General features: G+C 44.1%; 1 protein-coding gene and 1 pseudogene across 2 annotated transcripts in view; both read right to left on the bottom strand.

The window, feature by feature from the left end:
• The window catches only part of LOC138983920 (CD99 antigen-like), a 211,582-nt gene that overhangs the window by 166,157 nt on the left and 19,644 nt on the right, over positions 1 to 25,781 (bottom strand). The window lies entirely within an intron of this gene.
• LOC102281766 (small ribosomal subunit protein uS2-like) overlaps positions 1 to 25,781 on the bottom strand; it is a 68,424-nt pseudogene that overhangs the window by 41,587 nt on the left and 1,056 nt on the right.

Raw genomic sequence — 25,781 nt, 5'->3', positions numbered from 1 at the left:
GGATCTGTTGCTTACTGAAAAGTTTCTTAACTGATGAAGTGTCCACCTGCACCTCAGGGTTTGCATTTCTTCGACTCTTACTCTAAGATGTGAGGCATTCTTTTAAAGGTAATTGGTAGCCAAACCAAACAGTTGCTACCAGCTCAATAACAGATACGATCAAAATTAGGAACATTTGTAGGGTATGGACCCATTATCCAGATTTTAGTGGCTCAGAGTAATTGGTTTTTTGACTAAAAATATGCCCATAGCCATGATCCACACATATCACCATGATCTGTAAGTTACTTTTATAATCACAAAACCTCAAGCCCAAACCTCCAACCAGCCTAACCCATTTCCTTCTAAGAAGGAAAAACAAATGAAAGAAGGGAAGAGAGGGAAGGGAAGGGAAAAAGAGCAGAAAAGGGAAAGGAGTAGGGAAGAAAGGAAAGGGATCATAATATCTTTTAATACTATTTTGCAGAGCAAATGTATACATGTTCTTGATTATTTTTAGCAATCTTTCAGTCCTATGATATCAAAAAGTTCTACTTTTTATCCAAATAATTCTACTAATTAATGTCTCCTTTATCTTCATTTATCCTGGTAACTTCTCAATTCTTTTTTTTTCCTGGGAAAGACACTATTAGGTTCCTAATGGCACAAACTATATAGTGGATCATGACTACAAGTACTAAAAGAGAGTTTTTGTTAACGGGCTTCCCTGGTGGCTCAGACAGTAAAGAATCTGTCTGCAATGCAGAAGACCACCATTCAATCCTGAGTCAGGAAGATCCCCTGGAGAAGGAAATGGCAACCCACTCCAGTATTCTTGCCTGGAAAATCCCGTGGACAGAGGAGCCTGGCAGGCTACAGAACATGGGGTCGAAAAAGAGTCAGACACGACTGAGTGACTAACACTTTTCACTTATTGTAAGGGAGTTTAAGAGGGCAGCCTTAGCTTTGGCAGCTTCCCAGGTGGCTCAGTGGTAAAGAACCCTCCTGCCAATGCAGGAGACACACGGGAGGCGGGTTTGATCACCGGATCAGAAAGATCCTCTGGAAGAGGGCATGGCAACCTGCTCCAGTATTTCTGCCTGGAGAATTCCATGGACAGAGGAGCCTGGCGGGCTACAGTTCTATGGGGTCGCCAAGAATCAGACATGACTGAGCAACTAGCAGTCAGGTTCAATTTTGCTAACAGTAAACCATAAATGTTAATAGCTATATTCTGATAGAGAAAAAAAAAGTAGATCCAACTCAAAAAGATATGCCAACCCGTTGTATCTCTAATGCTGATGGCTGCAACGTATGGATCCTCTCCTCTCTGCCAGGCAGAAAGCGGGCTGCTTCACCCAAGTTGTCAGCAGTTCCCATGATAATCACAGAGAGCAGGGGCCACTCGCCGAAGTTACTGATGAGAAAACTAAGAGAAGTCAGAGCTAAAGAGGGCCTGTCTTCTTCCTCAAACACGGTCCCACTCACAGCTGCCCGGTGCCAAGGAAACCAGACCACACCCCCCAAGCAGAATCACATGGCAGGTTGCCCAGATGGCAATTGTCATAATCAGCTGGTAATTAAAGCTCTACAAACCCTTTCAAGTGATGTCATCACTTCCCGGAGAGTTTCAAAAGAACCTTGAATGTTCTCCAAAATGATATGACCAGTTATAGACTGATGACATTCAGTGTGATTCATACCTTATTACCAAAAAGAACGAAGTGGATTATTTAAGAAAAACTTCTATAAATTAAATTGAATTCATTAACGCATGCTAGCAGGCACTGCAAGAAGATGAGAAACTGGGCTCAGCCTGTGTTTTTGTGCCTCTGGTAACTTGTCTAACTCTGCAGAGCATAAACATTATTGAAAAGCCTTGAACCAGTCACCCACAAATGTCTCTAAGCTTCTGGACTGCATGACTCTTATCCAGAATTGATGAGAAGTTTAACATGTATTTGGTTTGCAGGACTTCTCTGGTGGTCCAGTGGTTAAGAATCTGCCTTCCAACGCAGGGGCCATAGATTCGTTCCCTAGAAGGGGAACTAAGATCCCACATGCCGTGGAGCAACCAAGCCTGTGTGCTGAGAAGTCTGCATGCTGCAGCCAAGATCTCACGTGCTGCAGCTGAGACCCAACGCAACCAAAGAAGCTGTTTCTAAAAGTTCTTTGGGTCTTATTGCCTCTCGAGGTCTTTGTCCATCCTTGGCTGAAATTCTAAGGACAGAAGCAACAACAGTGAAAATACAACTAAATAATCCACAGATTTTGATAATCTGTTAATATACACATTCAGCCTCTGCATCACCAAAATGCGGCCATATCAGTAATCATGCTGACACGCCCTTTGTATGCAGAAGCAAAGCTTTCATAATTACTCTGAGAGCAGCCAGACAGAACCATGTTTGGAATTTCTAATCCACCTGATTGTTTCCAGTGAGGTTTTCTTAATCAAGGATGATCTGAGAGAATTCAGTCTACCCTTTCAGAACCCATACAGGGGGAGGCGGTTATGAACGGGGACTCTAGAACTGCACTGTCCAGACCACCAGCCATGTGTGGTCACTGAGGACTTGAACCATGGCCAAGTCCACGTGAGAAGTACCAGGAGTGCCAGATGCTTGGCGGGTCTCAGGGATTAGATAACAAAAAACTCAAAGAATGTAAAATAGCTCCATAATGTTGCTACTGATTACACGTTAAAATAATTTTTGGATTTATCAGGTTAAATAAAGTACATTCTTAAAAATGTTTTTGCCCGTTTCTTTTTAAGCATGGCTACCAGGAAAGTTAAAATTGCATCGTATTTCCTTCAGAAAGCACTGCTCCATTGCCACAGAAGATCTGTCATTGACCAGCCGGGTGTCACACAGCCTGCGTGGATTGTGCGAAACGCAAGGACTCCTGGCAGGGAACCCCAGCAGAGGCTGAAATACATGCTGCGTCCTGGCAGCCAAGCCATCGCAAGAATGGGAGCCTTTCACTGATGTGTGCCCAGAGTCACATAGGCGGGGGCAGCCCAGCTTATCAGCTCCCCATCTCTGGGTGAGTGAATTCACTTTCTTTCCATTTCCCTCATCTGCAGCATAGGGCAACCCTCTGGACCTTACAGGACTTTTGCAAAAGTTAAATGAGTTCATTAATGTCCAAGACCTGGGCCCTGGTTTGGCACATAGTAAGTATTTAATAAATGTTAGAAGGCAATAGCAACCCACTCCAGTACTCTTGCCTGGAAAATCCCATGGATGGAGGAGCCTGGTAGGCTGCAGTCCATGGGGTTGCTAAGAGTCAGGCACGACTGAGCAACTTCACTTTCACTTTTCATTTTCATGCATCGGAGAAGGAAATGGCAACCCACTCCAGTGTTCTTGTCTGGAGAATCCCAGGGACAGAGAAGCCTAGTGGGCTACCGTCTATGGGGTCGCACAGTCGGACACAACTGAAGCGACTTAGCAGCAGCAGCAGCAGTTACTATTGGTGGTTCTATATAAATTGTTCAGAATTTTGAGTCTTCCACAGAGGTGTTTTCATTCTAACACCATCCTTCAGGTAGGTAACAGTTCTCTAGCTCAGTCAACCGTGATTTAAAGGAAAGTAAGAATGAGTGGCCAGGCACGGCTTCCCAAAAGTTGACCAATGACACGGAATCAGCCCAAGAAACTTCAAACACTGGGTTTCACCTGAAGAAATTTCACCATCACTATTGGGAAAGAAGTATGTAAGTAGAAAATTTAAGAGTCAAATGGAAATCTGAGGAAAGACAAGAAATGCCAAATAAATCATTTCTCATCAACTCACCATGACTATCTTTTCCCCTCAAAATGAATGTCAGGTGTATAAGAAGGGTAAAATTTCAATTAAGCTGCTGCATGAAGATTAAATGACCTTTAAAACAACAAGTAGACTTGAAAAGGCTATTTCTCATCATTAGGGTCTGTGTCAACCACGATCCAAAACTCTAAGGCCTCACAAGGGGCACAGAATCTCAAAGGTGGTGCTATTTCACCTCCAAGTGCAAAGTGAAGAGGGCACCTGAGCGGGAGGAGCATTCCCATGGCGGGGTCGTGGTGGGGGGTGGCGTCCAGCTGTGGGGAAATGAGTCACCGACATGAAGTTCATTAAGCAGTAAGCCCAATTACCACCCTGGGGCACCAACTGTATTGCAATTACAGCTCTTTGGAGAGGCAGCCAGCCAGCATTTTCAGTAGAGAAACACTGGTTTGGACAAGGTTTATAAATGATTTTCATTAACTATCATTTACCATTAGTGCCAATCAAAGCACTAAATGCCCACTTTGCTGTGGAGGTGACCTTTGACCCAGATTCCCTCTCTAACCGATGAGGGCTAAATGTATTGTGACAACTCCTAATCACATTCAATGCAGCTGAGATTTGATGGCACTGGCCGTTCCATCAACTACGGACAGCCCTGGCAAGGCCATTCTATTCCATTTCTTCCTAGAGATATGTATATCAGCATCCCAGGGACTCGAGAAAGAGACCCCCTTCCTGATTATCCAGGGCATATTTCAATAGCTTAAAAACTCACCCAGGTACACCATCACCGACAAAGAACTGCTGGCAATGAGAAAACATTTCTCTTCTTTATAATTCAGGTTTATAGGCCTAAAACACATAATCCGATCAGCCCAACTCTAGGAAAGTAGATAAAAAGCCGGTCATCAGAACCCACCCATCAGAAACAATCCTCTCCAAATCCACGCATGATGATTTGCAGCTCAGCTTCAGCTCATAAAAAGGGAATACAGCTGTGTGATATTTAATACCAAGGCACCGGCGCCTGACTCTGTACTAATCCAGGATAACACATTTCCAGAAACGTCCTGGGAAACACTGGGAAGTCTAGACACATAACAGGAAAATTATTTCCTTTGAAACTCAAACGCCTCGATTTGAATGAAAACGAGGAAATGACAGCCAAAGTTTCAGAAACTAAAATTCTAAACTCTGAGTCCAACTCCACAGCAGGGTAGGTAACAGCTTTTCTGTTCCTCAAAGATAAGATCATAGGCTTCTCCAACTAACGTCTGACCCCAAATAGGGGATAAAGGATGCTAAGGCAGAAACCAAGAGGGAAAAGAGGAAGAAGATTTACAGAGAGATGCAAAGGATATTTTCTAATAAAAAGCTAAAGCCAAGAGGCAGCTACTTTAAACAGCGCCTGTCGGGGGACCTTCTCCGGCAGGTGTGGTTACCATGCATCAATGCTCCTGTGCCACCAAGGCCAGCTGACCACACACTGCGTGTGCGTGCTCAGTCAGTCACTCAGTCGTGTCTGACTCTCTGTGACCCCATGGACTGTCACCCGCCAGGCTCCTCTGTCCATGGGGATTCTCCAGGCAAGAATACTGGAGCAGGTTGCCATGCCCTCCTCCAGGGGATCTCCTGACCTGGTGATCGAACCTGCATTCCCTGCGTCTCCTGCATTGGCAGGAGGATTCTTTACCACTGAGCCACCTGGGAAGCTCCTCCTCCTGTGCTGCTGCTGCTGCTAAGTCACTTCAGTCATGTCCGACTCTGTGCGACCCCATAGACGGCAGCCCACCAGGCTCCCCTGTCCCTGGGATTCTCCAGGCAAGAACACTGTGTTCCCTGATATTTATGCTGGAAGAGCAGCCAGCTCGTCCCACCGTCCGTTCCGTAGGAAAGTGACATCTATTTGTGGCAGACTCAATGAAAGGTGATGGTTTAAAAAAAAAAAAAAAGGTGATGGTTTTTATCTTCATACAAATATTTAAGGTAAAGAAAAATCAACCCCACAACGTCAGAGGCTACTCCAGTGCTGTGGAAGTTAAACAGATGGTTTACATTCACAGGGCCCCTTTCTACGGTCATTGGCAAAATGCTATATGCTTTATCAACATCAACAGAGTTGAAATGATTTTTAACTGGGTTACATAGACATCTTTAAAAACAAACAAAAAGTCCCATTATCATTGCTTGCTCTACTTGGAACCAGCGAGAACTTAGAAATTGAGGAGAATGTTTTCCTCAGCAAGTAAAACTGAAAACCAGAGATGAGTGAAATCACTTTAAAGGAACAGGATGACTTTTCTGTGAAGAAGCAAGCTCCTGGACAACTGAAGCCTGGATGATACGAATGGCAAGGGCTTCGCACAGGCCAGAAGTTTTGCTAAGCCATCCACTCATCCTTTTTCATTTGTAGGAAATGTGGAGCACAACGAGGCAAGCACGGGGTCACAGGGAGCAATCCCAGTAGGCAGCGCCCACATAAGCACCATTTAAAGTATCTGGTCCTGGTGGCAGGTCCCACTCTTTCGTGGAATTGATGTAATCAACTGAATATTTAAATCATGCAGTTCATTCATCTTGGCTGGTGCAGTTTCCTGGGCAACCAGCTGATTACAGTTTGCTGTCTGCTCCTTCAGGGATTTGGTGGGCTGGTGGTTGGCATGCATCAACCCCTCTGACAGGTGGGGCTCACTGTCCATTCATCAGCTGGTGCTCTGGTTTTACATATTAGGGTCCAAGTCTGTGAAAGCCCAGCCCAGAGAAGAAACAGACAATGCCCAGACAAATGGATGTGCTGAGCACCGGGAGTGGGTCCAGAAGGTGCCAAATTCACATTCGTGCCATCCTGCAATGAGTTCTTCAGCAGGTCTGGGGCTGGAAACTGGGACACTGCTATTGGTCAAGCTAGATTTTTTCCTCTGAGTTAAATGCGCACAATTACACAGCTCAAGGTCCTAAAAGCCCCTGGTTTTCCACAACATTTTTTTAAGTGCAAATAATATAAGCCTAAGGTGATACAGTTAACCTATAATGAGCTCATTACATCACCTTTTAATTGTACCTTATAAAGAGATTCCCGTCTTAAGGCGGTCAAGACCCGCCTAATGTGTACCTTCATGCTACTCGGCACTTTGGATATAGATTATGGCATTGTGCTGCTTTAATTTCAAAGTCAATAAAACTAAAAGCTCTGCTCCCTTCTTTAAAGTTACACATTTACAAACAAGCCACCATTAGGAAGAAAATAGTCTACATGCTCCTTCAAATAGATTGTGTTTTAGCGAAACAGGGCAGTTCCACTTAATCCAGTTTCCTTTGAAGGCAAAGGGCTTTGGAATTCGGTCTTTTAAATGGGTCACTGGCAACTCTGTCGATCTTCTAATTTATTCATTGTCTTAACCTTCACCTGCCCAGACCCTCCAGGGAACCTGTTGACAAATAGTCCAAGCTGAAGTTGAACTTCAGGGGAAAAGCTCCCTGAACAATACTCAGAAAACAGAGCCATGAGCCTCAACCCCAGGGAGAGTGTTACAGTGGAGGCTGAAGACCAAAGACGGAAACATACAGAGATTAAAATCCCAGCTCCACTACAGACGCACTGCTCCCCCGGCAGGTCATTTAACTTCTCAGAGAAGTTACCAGAATCTCAGAGAGGTAATCTCAATCACTTAGAGATGGGAATAATTGGAATAATTTTAGATGTTAACATTTAAGCAGTGACTAGTTCCAGACACGTTCTGATTCGCAATTTCAGCATCACCACTTAATGGCGGTGGTTTACTCTTGCCATTCTACAGCTGGGAAACTTGAGTTTCAGTGAAATTAAAAGACTTGCCAAGGACACCCAGACAGTCAACAACAGGGCTGGGACCGAGACCCAGCCTGTCGGATGCTGATTTGTCTCCTTAATCATTTTACTTCATACCACCCAAGGTGGCTAATAAAATTTAGTGAGATGATACATGTAAAGCACACTACCGAGCCTTCATTAAGTACTCAGAAATTACGGGGCTTATTTTAATTTTTATTTATTAGTTTATTTTGTTGAAGTGAAAAAGAAACGTAGATCCTTCCTCCTTGCCTGGGTAAAATCCCTGTTTATAGAATGGAAAATTTACTTATAGTATTATAACAGCAGCAGCAATAATGCATAATAGTAACAGAGGAATTCAGGGCATGGCTCCAAGCTCAGAAGGCCTGGGTTCCAAACCAAGTGTCATGGACTGAGTGCTTGTGTTCCCCAAATCTGTGTGTTGAAGTCCTAACTCTCGCTGTGGTGGGCCTGTGGGAGGTGATTAGGTTTGGACAAGGTCATGAGGGTGGGGCCCTTGTAAGGAGATTAGCGTCCTTATAATGAAGAGGAAGAGAGAAACCTCTTCCTGTGTGCACACACTGAGGACGGTAGTATGAGGACGCAGCAAGAAGGCAGCTGTCCAGAAGTCAGGATGGAGCCCCCACCAGGGACCTTGGTCTTGGATGTCTCAGCTCCAGAACTGAGACATAAATGTCTATAGTTCATGCTGCTCAGTCTGTGGTGTCTGCAGACAGCAAACACCAAGTCTGCTTCTTACTGGTGAGGTCACAGGCAAACTGATGAACCTCTTAAAGGTAACATCTGTACCACATCCCCTACTTCATAAGACTGTAGTGAGAATTACAAGAGATGATACATCAAAAGCACTGAACAGGTGCCTGGCAGAGAGTACGGACTCTCTAAATGTCAGCCGTTGTTTTGGGGATGGCTCCTTCTCTCATGGACTCCAGCTCTTCTTGTGTAAAATCAAATGTGCCTGTTGATATGTCTGTCATTTGGGGGCTCACACACTAACAGGTTTCCAGCACTGCTGGGAGGCATCATTCATCCAACCTCCAGGATATTTTTGCTCCTCCTCCTGTTCACCATCATGGCCCCAGCAGTATTAAAACTACACACAGGAGCCAGGCAGGCTTTTCTGTCTTCCCGTGTTCCTTCCTATATCCCTTCAGCAAGCATTTTGTTCTTTTTAATGAACTCCTTTCTAGAAGTGGGTTCCTGAGTCATTCTCCTTTTTTAATACCCTGATTTCTAGCACATGTTCTGTGCTGCTTCCTCCTGTCCTAATCTAATCGCAGCCACACCGTGGCAGCCAGTGGTCCCTCGATGGGTCTGGGGACACTAAGTGTCTCCTCTGAGCATCAGAGCTCCACGATCTCCAGTTCCACCCACGAACATGACCCCATTCCTCTTCCTTTGTCCAACTGTGGCCTGCAGTGAAGTCCATCTCATGTCCTGGAGATTTCAGATTTCCTCTCCCTGATAATAACTGAATTTAGAGAGACTAAACTACAGCTGTATACTGACTGTTGAGCAGAAAAGCATCATTTGAAGAAAGGTATTTGCTCTGGAGCAGAAAGAACAATCTAACATTTAGGCTGAATTTTTCATTTTTCAACCAGTGGAGTCAGCATGGCATACGTCAAGGCTTAAAACCATCTTTGTTTCTCCCCAGCTATTGTGGATTATTAAAAAGTCTTCACTAGTCCATTTTCTTTTTGCCCTGTAGTCTTTGAACTTCATTAGAAATGTTGACTCTTGAGAATGTAAGCTTTTGCCATATAGCCAAAAGACATTGAACTTCTCTCCTGGAATCACCAATTAGCATTTTTTTGGTTTCTCTCCTCTGTTGTTTATGTATTTTGTGAGTTAGGTTCATTGCTCTGAAATGAGGCCAAGCCTTTCCCACCGATTTTAATGAGAAAAAAGAAAGTAGAACATTTTGGTTTTCTCCCTCCCTTTCTCTTTTTAAATATTTAAGACACAAGCACTAGTCCACTAAAAAAGCATCTTTCTACCCCTCCCAGAAATGAGAGTGTATCACACATCTTCTAACCAGAACCACCTCAACGATGAGACTGCACATTCAGCTCTGGGTAACACCTGAAGCAAGGAAGCTCTAATGGACTGAATGCTTTCCCAGAGCACAAACACTGGTTACAGCTAGGCGACTTGCCCCCCAGCCTGTCTCCCAAGGGTGCTGAGGCCCTACAAAACTAAGCTCCCAACTGCTCTTCCCCCACCTTTCCTCCCCCCATTTCCTTTCCTTAATTTTATTAGAGTTGATTTACAACATCATGGTAATTTCTGTTGAACAGCAAAGTGACTCAGTCACACATACATATACACATTCTTTTTCATATTCTTTTCCATTATGGTGTATCACAGGATGCTGAGTAGAGTTAGTGGGGCCTTGTTTATCCATTCTATATGTAACAGCTTATTCCTGATAACCCTAAGCTCCCACCCCATCCCTCCCCAACCCTTCCCCTTGGTTAAGCACAAGTCTGTTCTCTATGTCCGTGAGTCTGTGTTTCATAGGCAGGTTCATTGTGCCATAGATTAGGTTCCACATACAAGTGATATCATATGTATTTGTCTTTCTCCTTCTGATCTACTTCACTAAGTTTGGTCATCTCCACATCCATCCATGTTGCTGCAAAGGGCATTATTTCATTCTTTTTATGGCTGAGTAATATTCCATTATATGTATGTCCCAAATCCTCTTTATACATTCATCTGTTGATAGACATTGAGGTTGATTCCATGTCTTGGGTATTGTGAATAGTGTTCCAGTGAACACAGGAGTGCACGTATCTTTTTTAATTAGAATTTTTGTCTGGGTATATGTCCAGGAGTGGAACCGCTAGATCACATGGGAGTTCTGTTTTATAATTTTTTGAGGACCCTCCATTCTGGTCTTCACAGTGGCTGCACCAGTGTCCACTCCCACCAGCCTACACCCTTCACCCTATTTCTAGTAACAAGCACTTACAGTCCTTGCTCCATTCATGGGCCAGCTCTGCCAGGTTTTGCTCAGAAGAGTTATATTCATCTCATCGTTATTTGAAGCCAATCACTGTGCCCCCAGTTCCAACAACTGCATTATAAAACAAACACATTTTGCCTTTAGACTATAAAGTTAGACTTCTGGGCTTTGGCCTGCTAGATCAATTCCAGGAACAGAAAACCAACAGAATATCTGTCGTTTTCATAAATGTGTAGGTATCACTCACTTTAGAACAAACAAGAATGATACATAAGAAATGTGAAACATAAATCCCTTCCAACTGGAGATACTTCCAGGCATCCACAACAGCAGACCTCTGCCTTCTACCCAACTTCTGTTCTCCTGACTCATCCCTCATTCATGCTGCTGATATACTTATTACAGTCTTTTCATGAACTGACTAAATTTTTACTCATCCAGAAATATTTTTATTTTGCCTTCATACTTGTAGATTGATAACGTGACTGAGAATAGAATCCTAGCTTCAAAACCTCCCCTGTTCAGAACCTCCCTGGTGGTCCAGTGGTTAAGACTCCACATTTCTGCTCAGGAGGTGCGGGTTCAATCCCTGGTTGGGGAACTAAGATCCCATATGCTTCGTGGAATGGCAAAAAAAATACCATTTGATTGTCTCAATAAAAGCAGAAAATTATTTAAAATAACAACAACAAAAGACTCTCTTGTTAGGTAACTAGTCAGACATGAGCAGGTCCCCCGCCATCCTGGAAGGGGTCATCCTTCCCTCTGTCACCTGGACACTGGTGACCAGAGACCTCCAGTGACCCTCCCCTTTGTGGTTAAGGACTGCTCAGCTTCCAGACTTATCAGCACCAAACCAGATATCAAACACCCAATGGGCTTTCCAAACTGCCAGTACCAGTTCGCAGGCCAGGACCTAACAGATGACCCAGAGTAATCCAGGGTTCACTCTGCCCTTTTAAAAATAAATTCGCATTTACAGTGGTCAACAGTCTCATCAATCAAACAATGTAGAACACAGAGAGGGACTCTACATCACTGAGAAACCAACCTACCCCAGTTGTGGGACCGCTTCTGGTTCTGAGACAGCCCACTCGCCTACTTTTCTCGAGGGTATACTTTTCACTTAGCTTAATAAAACTCCTGGTGCTTGAAGCCACTCTATGTCTCAAGTGAATTCTTTCCCTCGGAAGGACGAGAACAGAGAACTGCCATCCACAGTCAATACCCTTGCCCTGCAGAGTAAAGACACTGCTTCCTTATCTTCTGTGGAAACAGGCAGGCTATCTATCACTCTAATCCAGATGCCTGGGTAAACAATTCGCTTCCTCCCATCTCTAGAAGCTTCTGGGATCCTCTCTCTATCCAGAGTATTGGAATTCCCTTAGGATATATTAACTGTATTATCATGACTTTTGAGACAGAAACCCTCGTCAGACTCTTCTGTACTGGGTAGGAAGCCCAAGGGGTAGTGTGAAATCAGCTACGGCCACAGGGCTGCTGTAAACAATGTTATCAGTTTGGGTCTTTTCTTCCCATCTCGCAGAGGTGGTCTCCTGTGTGTTGGGTTTTCTCTGGCTGACATGGTCCTTCACAACAGCCACTTCTGGTTTCACAATTAACAGATCTGTAAGTGCTGGGAACCTCAGGAAAGGCAGGAGCCAGTCTCTCGTTTTCTGCATTGCTCCCTGAAGAAGCACTAATTGGGCAGTTCTAGAACACAGCAGAGGAGCTCTTAGTTACCAAGAGAAAAAAGCGGAGCAGACAACACAAGTCCACCAAGCGAGCAGTGGGCTTCCTTTTCCCTCTTCCTGCTTGGCACTTGCTGGAAACTTTCCCCGTCTAAGAACTTGTATTTCTTCTACTGAAGAAAATTTCCGTCTATTATTTCTTAGCTAGGTTCTCTCTTCCTTTTATTCTTTTTCTGGAGCTCATGTTAGAATCAAGCTGGACGTCTAGACCTCTGCTTCCTGCCTCAATGCTCTTTCCCAGTCTCCCAACCCTGTCATCCTCACTGGTCAGTGTTGGGGGTTTCCTGGGCTCTGTCTTCAAAATATCTCAGCCCCATTCAGCTCCTTACCTAGCCATGATATCTGTAATATCAGCAATCGATGTTTTGATTTTCAGAAACTCTTGCCCATTTTCTGGATGAAAGCTATTTACTCTGAGAACACTGGTGTAAACGGTTTTCCATTATTTGAATCATTTCTATTTCATTTAGATGAGTCATTCTGTTCATCTTTGTGCTCTTGTTCTTTTCCTGACGATTTTCACCAAATACCTGTTTACTTGTTCCTATTTTTGAATTACATGTCGACTGGAAAAAAAAAAGCACAACCTAAAGGTTGAGAACGATGTTTTATTTGGCAGACATTCTAAGGACTTCAGTCCAGGACACAGCATCTCAGATTACTCTAAGAGGCAGCTCCACAGAGGTAAGGGAGGAGCCAGGATATACAGGAGTGTTTGCAACAAAGATCAGGTAATTGGAACATCAAAAGATTACTATTAAAGAAAACCAGACATCTCAAGTTAAGGAATTTAGTGCTTCTCCATGTGGGGAAGATGCAAGAAGCTGGACTCACTGCAATAATTTCTTTGATATGAACCTCAGCTCTGCAGACCAGCATCCTGTGCTTTCTCATCCTGAGTGTCCTCGGGGTTCACCCCTGGGGCTGGCTGCAGTGGCTGATGACTTGCTGGCAGGCATCCTACTCCCATCCTGAGTCCCCTGGGGGCAGCTGTACTCTGACTGCTTTACGGCTGCAACATCCTTTGTTTACTGATGTGGCAGGCGATATTTTTCAGTCACATATGGTTTAGGAGAGTCAGTGTGGATCTTCTTTAAAGCTGTAAAACTTTTTTTACCAGCACCTGAGCCTTGAGGAGAGGCTGAGTGCAGGTTCCAGACAGGACAGTCGAGCATGGAGGGTGTCAGTGGGCACACACCCCAAAAACACCCAGGCACGGGCATGCCACAGACAGGGAGCCGCACAGCTACTGCAGCGACAGACTAGACATTTCCTTCCTGGGCACAGCCCTGTCTTCTGTTTTCCTCATCATGTCTGTTGTGGAGATGGGGATTCCTGCACACACAACCCCACCTCACTCACAGACTCCAGCAGTCTCACTGGGGTGTGTCCCAGGACGGATCGCTCTCTTAGGAAAGTCCTTTTGCCTTAGCTCAGGGACAAAGCCCGCTCCAACAAGCCGTTTGGATACATAAGGGATGAGCCATCAGCAGCACTGTCTACACAGTGAACAGCTCTGGTGGTTGTTCCGTGGCCCCTCCACCCTGGTGCTGATGTTGACTCCAGGCTGGAAGATGCTCTGGACTTCTGTTTCTACCTGAGCTTGCCTCATCAGGCCAATCCCCCGGTTTTCCATCTTCCACACACTCGGCAAAAGCTCTGCCCACCAACAGAGTGAACAGTACCTTCACTTCTTCTCCTTGTACTTTAAATCTTTAAAAAAAATTTTTTTTTCTAATTTTAATGGAAGGGAGAAGAGTGAGATGCATATCATCAGACTACCATTTTGAGTCAGAAGCCTCTGGGCACCAATTAAATCCTACTGGATTGACAAAAATTTAAATGGCTGGTAACACTGTAAGATGGCAAATGTGTGAGAAATGGTGAGAAATTTCCCGCTGAGCAAAGGAGGCTGGGATAGCCTTCTTGGAGGGAATGTGACAGTCACCATCAACATATTAAATGTCCATAATTCCTGATTTTTTGTAATAGCATATTTATAATCTACTCTACAGAAACACTAGCGTGACTGTCAATGATATATTGTGGGATTGTGTTTACCAAAGCACTCTACCCAAAAGCAAATATGCAGTTGAAGGCATACACAGGGCAATGATTGAACAAGACTGCACATCCATAAGATGGGTAAAGAAGGAGTGTGATCTATTTGTGACGGCTTTGAAAGACACCCAAGATATATGATTAACAGTAGCAAGTCACACAAGCGTGTGTTTTTGATGATGCATCTTAATATAATAAAATGAAAGTGGATATTTAAGATGTGCCTTGCACATCCTGACATATTATAAAATGCTTCTAATATATTTCTTTTCCCTGCTTCTCCTTTTTCATTTGCAATCTCTGTGTAAACCAGGCCCACAGTTAATGGCTACTGTCAATTAAAATCAAGCAATAAGAATGCATGAAATGCAAGATTTCTCTGAAAAAATAAAGTACTCATACAATATACTGACCAAAAAAGTGTTGTAAATCATAAGTAAAACATGTGAGTGTTTAGAAACATTTAATTACCTATCATTTTCATAGTCACACCTCCCAAATTTTAGGTATGCAAATTCTGTAGCTAATGTCAGCATCCTTCACACCAAAATCTGAATGCATCTTCATTAAGGCAAAAATATTTTCACCGATGTCTGTGTGACAACTTGCTGAATCAGTTTCCAGTGGTGTGCCACGTCCACAGAGGCTCTGTGTACTGTTCTCTTTCCTTTCTCTTTCTCCACAAACTCTCTTTCCCCTTCTTTGAACGTGTCAGAGTAAAGAACAGCAGAGCCAGGACTGGAATTTTTAGGTGAAAAGCAAAATTTTTCATAGATAGAAACAATAAAGCTTAGGCTTGTTTTACAATTTCAAATGTGACATATGAATACACTCACTGCAGCTAGAGGTGCTTAAGCAAGTTTTACTAATAAGCCCATCAAAGTCATTCTGTATTTCTGTCACAGTGGTTTTGATTTAGAGCATTTTTTTATTCTTTCTTAGAATCTGCATCTTTCTGCTTATATTGCCCATTTGTTCTTGCATGTTGTCTACATTATCCATTAGAGTCCTTAGAGGATCATTCACTCTGACTATTCCAACATCCCCACCATATTTAAGTCTAATTCTGATGCTCACTCTGTCTCTGCAAACTGGCTCTGCCAAGTGCCTTATAGTATGCCTTGTAATTTTGTGTTGCAAGGTGGACGTGATGGACCGGGTAAAAGGCACTCCAGCATAGTAAGCAGGCCCTTAGTGACGTGAGTGTGGGGGAGGGGAAGCAGTCCCCGTCCGGCAACTGCGTCTCCCCTGAGCCTGTGCCCCAGGCTGTGACCTTTGCACATGCTTATCAGTCCCCACCTCACCTGTCTTAGGTGAGACAGGATGGCAGGAGGGGGCCTTCCTCAAGGTAGGTTCTGATAAAACACCAGTCCACTGGGCTCTGGTGAGCTAGTCTACCTTGAAAGCAAGCCTTGTTAAGAAGAACAGAACGCTCCGGCGTATTTTCAGACTGGTCACCTTACCCCTCTCCATGTTGGAAGCACATGGTGATTTCTCTCCCATCTTCACTGTGAGAACCTGGTGCTCCTGGAGGCAAAACCCAAGTGCAGGGATCCCCAAAGACCAGGCCCCACTGCAGCTCTCAGCCCTCAAGCTTGCCCGAACTGAGTCTCCAGTGATTCACCCGAGCTGTGGGGCAGGCTTTCCCGCTCTGGCACTGGTTCCTGCAGAGACTTCTGCTCCAGGTAAGTTATGATACTGTGTCTGCTTGCCTCTCCTGTTTGAGGGGCAGCAGTTTGCCCTGTGACCTGGGTTCTCTGCTGGATCTAAGAGGAGTTGTTGATTTTCCATTTGTTCATCTTTTTTCTTATTATGTAGATGGCAGAGAAGACATCCAAGCTCCTTACTTATCAGAACAGGAAAAAGGGAAATTTTATAACTCTTAGTACAGACTGCTTATTTGAAATGTGTCTGTGTTTGGAAGTATCTTTTTGCCTTTTCATACTATTCATGCTTTTGAACTGTGGTGTTGGAAAGACTCTTGAGAGTCCCTTGGACTGCAAGGAAATCCAACTAGTCCATCCTAAAGGAAATCAGTCCTGAATATTCATTGGAAGGACTCATGCTGAAGCTCCAATACTTTGGCCACCTGATGCAAAGAACTGAATCATTGAAGACCTTGATGCTGCAAAAGCTTGAGGGCAGGAGGAGAAGGGGATGACAGGGGATGAGGTGGTTGGATGGCATCACTGACTTGATGGACATGAGTTTTGAGCAAGCTCTGGGAGTTGGTGAAGGACAGGGAAGTCTGGCGTGCTGCAGTCCATGGGGTGTCACAAAGTCGGACATGACTGAGCGACTGAACTGTTGGAAGTATCTACTCCTATTAATTTTTTAAATTACAAAATGAAGGGAGAAGTCTTAAACAGATTTATTCAGTAAATTAGCAGCAGGTCATATGAGAGTTTAGAGTCTCTGTTTATCAGATTAACACTTCTACTAATAGGGTCATACTTACCTCCAACGCCATGCCTGGAACTTTTCCTGTTAGAAACTGGTGGTTACGAAGCCTTTAACTCTAGCTGGTGTGGATGGGGATGGAGAAGAGAGATCCTACTAATCCTTTGCCTTTACTAAGTTATTAATGAGATTAACAGTTGATGCCTTCAGATGCAAGGAAGCTATTAAGAATTAGGGCAGCTTCAAATCAAAACTACATGATATCACCTCACACCAGTCAGAATGGCCATCATCAAGAAATCTACAAACAATAAATGCTGGAGACAGTGTAGTGAAAAGGGAACCCTGTAATACTGTTGGTGGAAGTGTAAATTGGTACAGGCATTTTGGAGAAGAGTATGGAAAAAAAAATTACAAATAGAGTTACCATATGATCCTGCAATTCCACTCTTAGGCATGTGACTGGAGAAAACCATAATTTGAAAAAATTCATGCACCCCAGTGTTCACTGCAGCACTATTTACAACAGCCAAGACAGGGAAGCAACCTAAATGTCCATCAACAGAGGAATGGGTAAAGAAGATGTGGTACATATACAATGGAATAGTACTCAGCCATAATAAAGAATGAAATAAGGCCATTTGTAGCAACATTGGATGGGCCTAGAGATCATCATACTGAGTGAAGTAAGTCAGAAAGAGAAATACAATTACCATATGATACCACTTATATGTGGAGTCTAAAACATGACACACAAGGGAGAGAGGATATATGTATACATACGGCTGCAGAACTAACATTGTAAAACAATTATACTTCAATTGAAAAATCTATGACATAATTGAGCCTATGAAACAGAAATAGAACCAGGGACATAGAGAACACTGGTGGTCACCAAGCAGGGGGTAGTTAGGGGATGTGTGGAGAAGGAGGTTGGGGTTAACAGACGTAAGCCTTTATACATAGAATCGATAAATAACAAGATCCTACTGTACAGCACAGATATATTCAACTTCCAATGATAAACCGTAATGAAAAAGAATATTAAAAGAGGCCTGTACACATATATAACTGAGTCACTTTGAGCTACAGCAGAAAATAACACAACATCGTAAATCAACTGTATTTCAATTTTTTTTTAAGTGACACTTCATTACACTCAGAGCATTTATAATGCTTGATACTAAATGCTTATTTGAATGTGTCTAATCTGGGAGCATGTATTCCTACTATTATATCATACATATGAGAAAATTTTGCTTATATTAAACAAATAAGTCCACTAAATTAGCAGCAGGTTGTACATCAAAAGTCAGCAGCCTTGCCTCTCAGACTAGCTCCTCTGCTATCAGGGTAAAGCCCAGGCTGACCAGTGCTGCCCAGAGCCTCTGCGCTAGTTCCAGACTCATGCGTCTTTGAAGTCCCAGGTCCAGGAGCTTTCTCTCTTCACTGTGCGTCTCTGCATTGATTCCTACTGACTAGGTGTTGCCCACAACGCTCTCTATCTGGTGAAACCAATACAGTTTGAAGGAAGGATGTATAGCTCTTTGATGCCTACTGCTAACTGTCAAGGACGGAGGACCACAAGCTCACATACCAGTGCTGGAGAAAGATAGTCAAGGGTACAAAGCCATCAGGGACCACTGAGGGGAGTGGGCAGCTCCATACGTTCATATTTTTCACATGAAATCCAAAAAAGCGAACTTGGTTTCCTTTTAAATATTTTCCCACAGTTGAATAAAAGCTTCATGCTGAAAAACCCAACATGATACAGTCATATTCCCCTGAATCAAAACCCCTACATTCTTCATTCATTAATCACATTCTGCCATCGTGGTAGCTTTAGAAAATTAAATTAGTTCTCACTGACAAAATACTTAAAGGGAAGAAAGAAGAGGCTCAAACCTCTCCCCAAAATGTAAAATAGTCCCAGAAGACTGAATTAAAGCACTCATTTTAGTTTTGCCGGGGTCCACATCTCCTCGGGCATCTTCTGTAATCTTTTATTTAGAGGGAAAAATTATTCAGCTGTCTGCCTGTACTTTCTCCTTAAGGCATTTAGCCCCAAAGAAAGAGGAAACAGGAAAATGTATTTAAAGAAAGTCCAAAATATAAGAAATGAGGAAATAGATTACAATTGAAGCAATTTCTGCAGGAGCTAGACCATGGTGTCATTGGGAGTAAGCCTGGATACACAGGCGACATGTGATTCACTCCAATTTTTCATAAAGAAGTGGAATTTGTAGTGATAGAAAGAGCTCCCAGCTCTAAGAAAACAAAAGTAGCAACAATCAACAACACTGATGTCTTTTCTCACCAAAGCGCTATTCGTGGACAAAGGAACTGAAGTGGAAAAATAACTTCAGATTTCAATCTACTCTGTGGAGTGGTTCGCACAAATATACACAGAAAATGGCCTTAAATGGTAATCACCTGAACACCGTACAATACACTTTCATAGTAGACCACTCTGGGGTTGAAGAGTGGATTCGTACACTTACCAACAGCCTGGAGGTCACTGGGAGGAACCTCTCATTCTAACACGAGCTCCCTTAACCACTCCTGCCAAAGGAGAATCTAAAAATGCTGAAGGTCTCCAGATAAGACTGCTGGGTCACAGCCAAAGCTTAACATCCTCCACTAACAGGAGATGATCTTGGGCAGGGAGCTGAAACCTCCCACCCCAGCAATTCCACCTGTCTCTTCCCTTGTTGATTCAGACACGGATGCTCCTCCAGTGACGAGCTGGTCCCTTACTGGGAACGTATCATCAGCTTGTCCCTTGGGATAAGCCACCGTCCTGTTTGACCCCTGCTTCTGGTTCTTCCTTCACAACACTCCAAACAACGTGGAGGCTCCCAAAGAAATCCTCTGGCTCAGGAAAAAAAGTAAAGTACAGAAAAGAGTGAAGAGGTCCTTCATGTAGGAGGAGACATCCACAGTCGGGTCTCCGAGATGCCACTGTGGGGTGGGGAAGCCAAGGACAACTCTGCAAAGGATGCAGGGAGACAAATCATTCCTTTCTAACCTTCATCCCAAAGACACTTCTTAACGCTGACATTTGTGCATGTGTGTGTGCCCATGCGTGCACTCAGTCGTGTCCGACTCTTTGCAACCCTAAGGACTGTAGCCTGCCAGGCTCCTCTGTCCATGGGATTTCCAAGGCAAGAACTGAAGCAGGTTGCCATTTCCTTTCTGGGGGAATCTTCCTGACCCAGGGATTGAACACACATCTCTTGCATTGGCAGGTGGATTCTTCACCTACTAACATTTATCTACAAGTGAGTTCACCACAGCCCTGTTTATAATAGGGGGAAATTAGAAGCAACCCAACGTCCAACATTAAGTAAATAGCTGCTTACACTTATATGGACATTGAGAAGAACAGTCATCCATGAAAAGCACTGCTGTTGGGTGTGCATTAACACAGAAATGCTTTATATTGTGTTACTTACGAGAGTAAGCTGCAATACTGCACACACAGAGCATTCTGTTTGTTTCACTGTATATGTGTTTGTGTGTGTGTGTCTAAAAATACTGGCCTAGAAAAATATACCCCAGGACACTGGGAGCCGTGATTGCTGGGTTGGTAGGGTTATGAGGGTTTTGCTCTTCTTGTTCTTACCTATGAGAATGTTCTGATTTTTCTTACAGTGAGCATATTGCTTTTTGGAAAATCCCATGGATGGAGATGCCTGGTGGGCTGCAGTCCATGGGGTCGCTAAGAGTCGGACACGACTGAGCGACTTCACTTTCACTTTTCACCTTCATGCATTGGAGAAGGAAATGGCAACCCACTCCAGTGTTCTTGCCTGGAGACTCCCAGGGACCGGGGAGCCTGGTGGGCTGCCATCTATGGGGTCGCACAGAGTTGAACATGACTGAAGCGACTTAGCAGCAGCAGCAGTCAGAAAAAATCTAGTAGTTCTTTTATATTTGAAAAACTTTCATAGGGAAGATGACTTGCTATTTTGTACAAAACTAAGTAGAAAAGTGGAACAGTTCAGATAAATAAATTAGATAAACCTATTAACATCAGATGAATAAATCAGGGTCTAGAGATTCCCCTGGAGGTCTGGTGGTTAGGACTCTGCTTTCCTGTGCAGGGGATGTGGGTTTGATCCCTGGTCAGGGACCTAGGATCCCACATGCCCCACAGCCAGAAAACCAAAACAGAAGAACAGAAGTAATGTTGTGACAAATTTAATGAAGACTTTAAAAACAGTCCACATCAAAAATAAATAAAAACCAACAAATAAATAAATTAGGGGTCTAGAGGGGGGACACGTTAGAGAAAGAGCAAATGAGAAGTTAGAAGGGGGAGAACCAGTGGGTCCCCCAGTCTGAAGCTCCTGGGGACACCCCACCCCGCCGGCTGCCCCCCGTCTAAGCCCTGCATTCTGGCTCCACACCTCCCTCCGTGGCCCTGGGCTGATCTCAGCTATTGCGCTGTACCTGCATCTTCACCACACTCTCTTGTGACCTGCGGACTGAGACCCAACCTCCAGAAGTCGTCCTGACCCACGCAGTTCTGCGTATCTAAAACCACAGCCGTCACTCCTCCCCACCAGCCTGCTCCTTCCAAGGATTCCTTCTCTATGCAATGGCATCACCAGCACCCAAGCCAACATATCAGGCTTACTTTAAACTCTTCCCTGTTACTCTTCAAGCAGCTCAAGACACAGGATGCCATGCTCACTACCTGAATGTCTCTGGTCTCCTCTTAACCTCCTCCCGGCCTCAGCCCCACCCCCCCCCATTATCCGTGACCTGCAGCAGACGCATCTTCCCTCCAGGTCAACACCTAAGCGTGCTATCTCTTCCCTGAGCAGAGCCACCTGGTACCCACTCGCCTGCAAGATCAAGTCCAAATGGCTTTCTACCAAGCATGAGGCCCTTTAAAATGGATCTTTCCGGTCTCAACACTCTTGACTGCCACCAACGACATCATGCCCCACCATAAACACACGCAGGACCCACCAAGTCCCAAACATCATTCCCTGCATCCATTTCTACTGCCTGAAACCCCCTGTCCTTTCGCTCTTCTCGTCTGCTCTTTAGCGTCTTTCTCAGACACCGAGTCTCCTCTGATCACAGCCACAGACCCACCCCGAGCAGTTACTTCTTCCCACTGTGCAGTGACAACATCAGGGCTGCCCTGTCTTACGTTTCCCACACCTTCACTCCCATGCTGCTCTCGTCCCCAGTGAGACGATGCGGGGTCCTTTCCCACGTCTTCTGTTGCAGCGGGGAAAGCAAGCTAGTCACTTCTCTGGTCTCTCTTACAGCCAGGAATAGCTGTATGAAACACCCTGGCTGAGGAGACACCAGGGCAAAACCACTGGGGAATGTCTGCACAATTTTTCTGTTTTCCTGATAATGGAAAACAGCTGACACTTCCTCTTGCTCTCACCTGGCACATGAATGTGACACCTTGGACTTCAGAAGCTATCTTGCCAACATGAGGGAAAAGCCCGGAGCGTCACAGAATCTACAGCCTGACCCCCTGGAGTCCTTGAACAACACATACAGCCACCAATCTGCAGACTTAAAAGGTGAGAAAAGTCAACTCTAGCTTTATAGCTATTTTTCACATTGTCTGATGCTTGCTGTATCCCTAACTGATATTTTTATGAGCAAATTAATGCAGCAATAACTACTGGGGATCTACCAGTCTCCTGACACTACACTGAGTATTTCTGTTCGCTTTATTTAACCTTTAGGCAGCACCACTTCTATATACAGAGTTGGAGACTCCTGTCCTGAAAATGTAAGTAACTTCTCAACCAGCACACACAGCTATGGAGTTTCTGAGCCAGGATTCTAACTCAGTGTGGTCTGATTTAAAAGCTTGTTCTTTCTGGCACTTTTGAAGACTGATTCAATGAGGCGAGACCAAAAAGAGGGCCATGTTGAAGACTGACGTGGGTTTGTAAGCCCAGCAAATGAGAAAATCCATATCGGCTGAAACCATTTACCAGTTTACCAAGGAGTCAGTATTGGAGGGTAGGATAGAGTTGGCAAAGGATGCGTTCCTTCTAAACTGCCTTCACAAGAATTATCAGTCCTACTTCTCTTTGTTACAGGAGACTGGACTCTCCTCTGTAAAACTAAAATGGTCACTTACTGTCCAGAGATCCATTCTTTGAGATATTTGTGAATTCATTCTCAAAGGCGACCCATGTTCAGAGAAAGGCTGGGCGTTTATGTGCGTGCAAAGGCATTACAGGACAGGAAATGTCTGTGTCCAGAAGTGAGGAGGCCATGTCTGGGTTTAAGAATGATTTTTAAAGCAGCAGAAAAACACCTCCATAGCATGATGTAAGGATCAAGAAACACATGATTTAATATAACCTAGAAATATGAGACCAAAATCAAAGATATTCATTCTACTGCTCTAAATCTGATGGACCCCATACTTTGGAAGAAAGGGGAGGGCTTTCTAGTGGTTACAATGTATTTTAATCTCAGGTCCACCACAAACTGTATTAGCTCTGAAACTCAATTAGCTTAATGGGCAAATGAGGTTATACCTTATAAAATTTTGTGAGGATAGTTAAATGAGATAACAGAGAAGCAAAACATTCAGGTCAATGCCTGGCCCCAGTAAGTGCTGGATAAGTGGTATAATAGTAATAAATGACAACAACAATGGCTGAGAAGTACCTCAACTGAAGGGTGACCATGTCCACGCTGGGGACAAAAGAGGTGCCTTAGGATGCAAGTTGGAGTACTACTGCTGGCCGTGCCATGAGAAAGAAGTCCATGGACCCTTGGGATAAACAGGAATGACTGCTTCCTAGGGAGGGGCGAGTGTGTCTTGAAGACCTTACATATTTTAGAATAATCCTGAGAAAGAATGGTGGGTGTTTATCGTTTTCAAAAGTGGTACCCTCCTACGCCCGTCCCATTTACCAACAGTATGAACGGTTTACAATGCACTTAGCCCCCAGGCTTGAAATTGTCATTCTTGCTAAAATTTTTACTATGGGATTGGGTTCACACTGCTTTAAATTTTACTCATCAAGTAAAGCAATAACAACTTGTATCACAAAATTTCACATCTGCATGATTTCATAAAATGGGAGCAAGCCAAGTTCTGAAGTCTGGGGCCTCTGGTAGGGCTGCTTATCTTTCTATCAAAATCCACCCTCAGCTCCAACCTCCACCCCTTCCAGAGAAAATGGACTCAGCGGCTGCATTTCTCTCTGCAGTCCTAGGTGAGCTCTGTGAGCTGCAACTTTATGAGGGACACTTGCAGAACCACCCAGAGGAGCTGCCTGCCTTCCTGACCTGCGGAAATTGTGTGCAATAAGAGGTCTGTATTGTTTGTTAAGTTTGCGAGTGATTTTTTTATGCAGCAATAGGTACTAGCTCACTAGCCTCTTTTACAGATGAATAGAGAGCTGGCTCTACTGCAGCTGAAAAACTTTGTCTGTCTTTAATTCTTTTTAATGCTTCCTGGAAATAGAGGAGTAGGCCATGCCAGACATCACGTAAGTATTACACTGAGTTTTCTTCAACCTAGTCCCATGATGAAATCAGGCTCTTTGTATCAGGGCAGCAGAGGGTTTACTCGTAAACTCTTTCATATGACCCTTGTTCGTATGAAAGGCAAATGTGAAAGTTTCTTTCTGTGTGTGTGTATGTGTGAATGTGTGTGTGCATGTGTGTTGGTTTTTAGAACTGAAGAAAACATGGCTAACTGATTACAGCAGAAACTTCATTCAGGGAATCTGAGACTGTCTTTAGAGCCTCACACGTCCCGTGAGATGCGCTCAAGGCACCTTCATTCTTGAGCTCCTCACGGCATGTGGCCCTTCTCCCGTCCCAACTGAGAACCTGCCCACAAGACTCCTGTAGGTTTATCTTTCTTGACTGAGGACGACTGGCAGGCTGGTTGGAAGTGTCACAGAGTCTGGTCATGCATGATCCCTAATCATTTCTCTCTCTCCATTTGCAGGAACCATCACTCATTCTGACCTCACATCAGGCCTAGTAACAGAGCCCCACATGGGAAAACTACAACAGGAAGGGCCAGAACCTACTGAACAAGACCATGCCACACCTCGTCAGGTGCTACCGGGGTCAGAGGTCAGATTATCTGAGGACCATTCTGACCAGCAGGCCACCACACAACACTGGTCTGATTCCAGGGAACCAATCCTCCTCTGAAATGGCTGATTTCTTTTTTTCCCAATCTAAATTCTTCACCAACCAAACCTGAAATCTAGAAAATATTAAAGAGTTACTTGGTATTCTCATAGTAACCTAACAGACCCTATAATATCATTTTCATGAACACTGCATCACGTCTTAATACATAGTATAGGTAGGGTACCCTCTCCCTGTTAGCTTGGTGATGGTCTGTAGACCAGCACTTAAGTGCATCCTGCAATGATCCCCCACCTGGAGTCTTTGAAGATGGTCCTGTTGTTCCATAAATAATCCTCGTCATTGCCAAAAAAAAAAAAAAGTCACAAGAACTCTGCACTTGCCCATGATAAAGCTGCCTGGGGTAAGTTATACAAAGGTGGGCACATTAGGGTCTGAGGCCACATTTTGTTTCTTTTGAACAAAATTTTATTGGAATACAACCACATCCATTTATCTATAGGTTGTCTATAGCAGCTCCCACACTACAACAGTGTGAGTGAGTGGCTGAGGCAGAGAGTCTATAGCTCACCAGCCAAAGATGTTTACTATCTGGCCCTTTGCAGAAAAAGTCTGCCAACCTCGGAAATAAAGCATGACCCCATACCTCTCACTCTGGGGTCTGAATGTATTAACTGGTGGGGGCCCTTCTCCACACCTCTCACAGACTGAGAGTTCATTTTTTGGCCTAGTAAAGTCAATGGAGCAAATGTTATACATCAAACCTTTCAAGATTTTGAGTGGAGTCAGCAGAATCTTCCCTGTTAACCAAGAATTTCCTTACTTGTGCTTCAGTTCAGTTCAGTTCAGTTCAGTCGCTCCCAAAATTAAAAATGGAATCTGGATTGCTTGTAAG

The sequence above is a fragment of the Bos mutus genome, chromosome 22 (assembly GCF_027580195.1).
Source record: "Bos mutus isolate GX-2022 chromosome 22, NWIPB_WYAK_1.1, whole genome shotgun sequence".
Taxonomy (NCBI): Eukaryota; Metazoa; Chordata; class Mammalia; order Artiodactyla; family Bovidae; genus Bos; species Bos mutus.
This window is presented reverse-complemented; position numbering and strand designations above follow the sequence as displayed.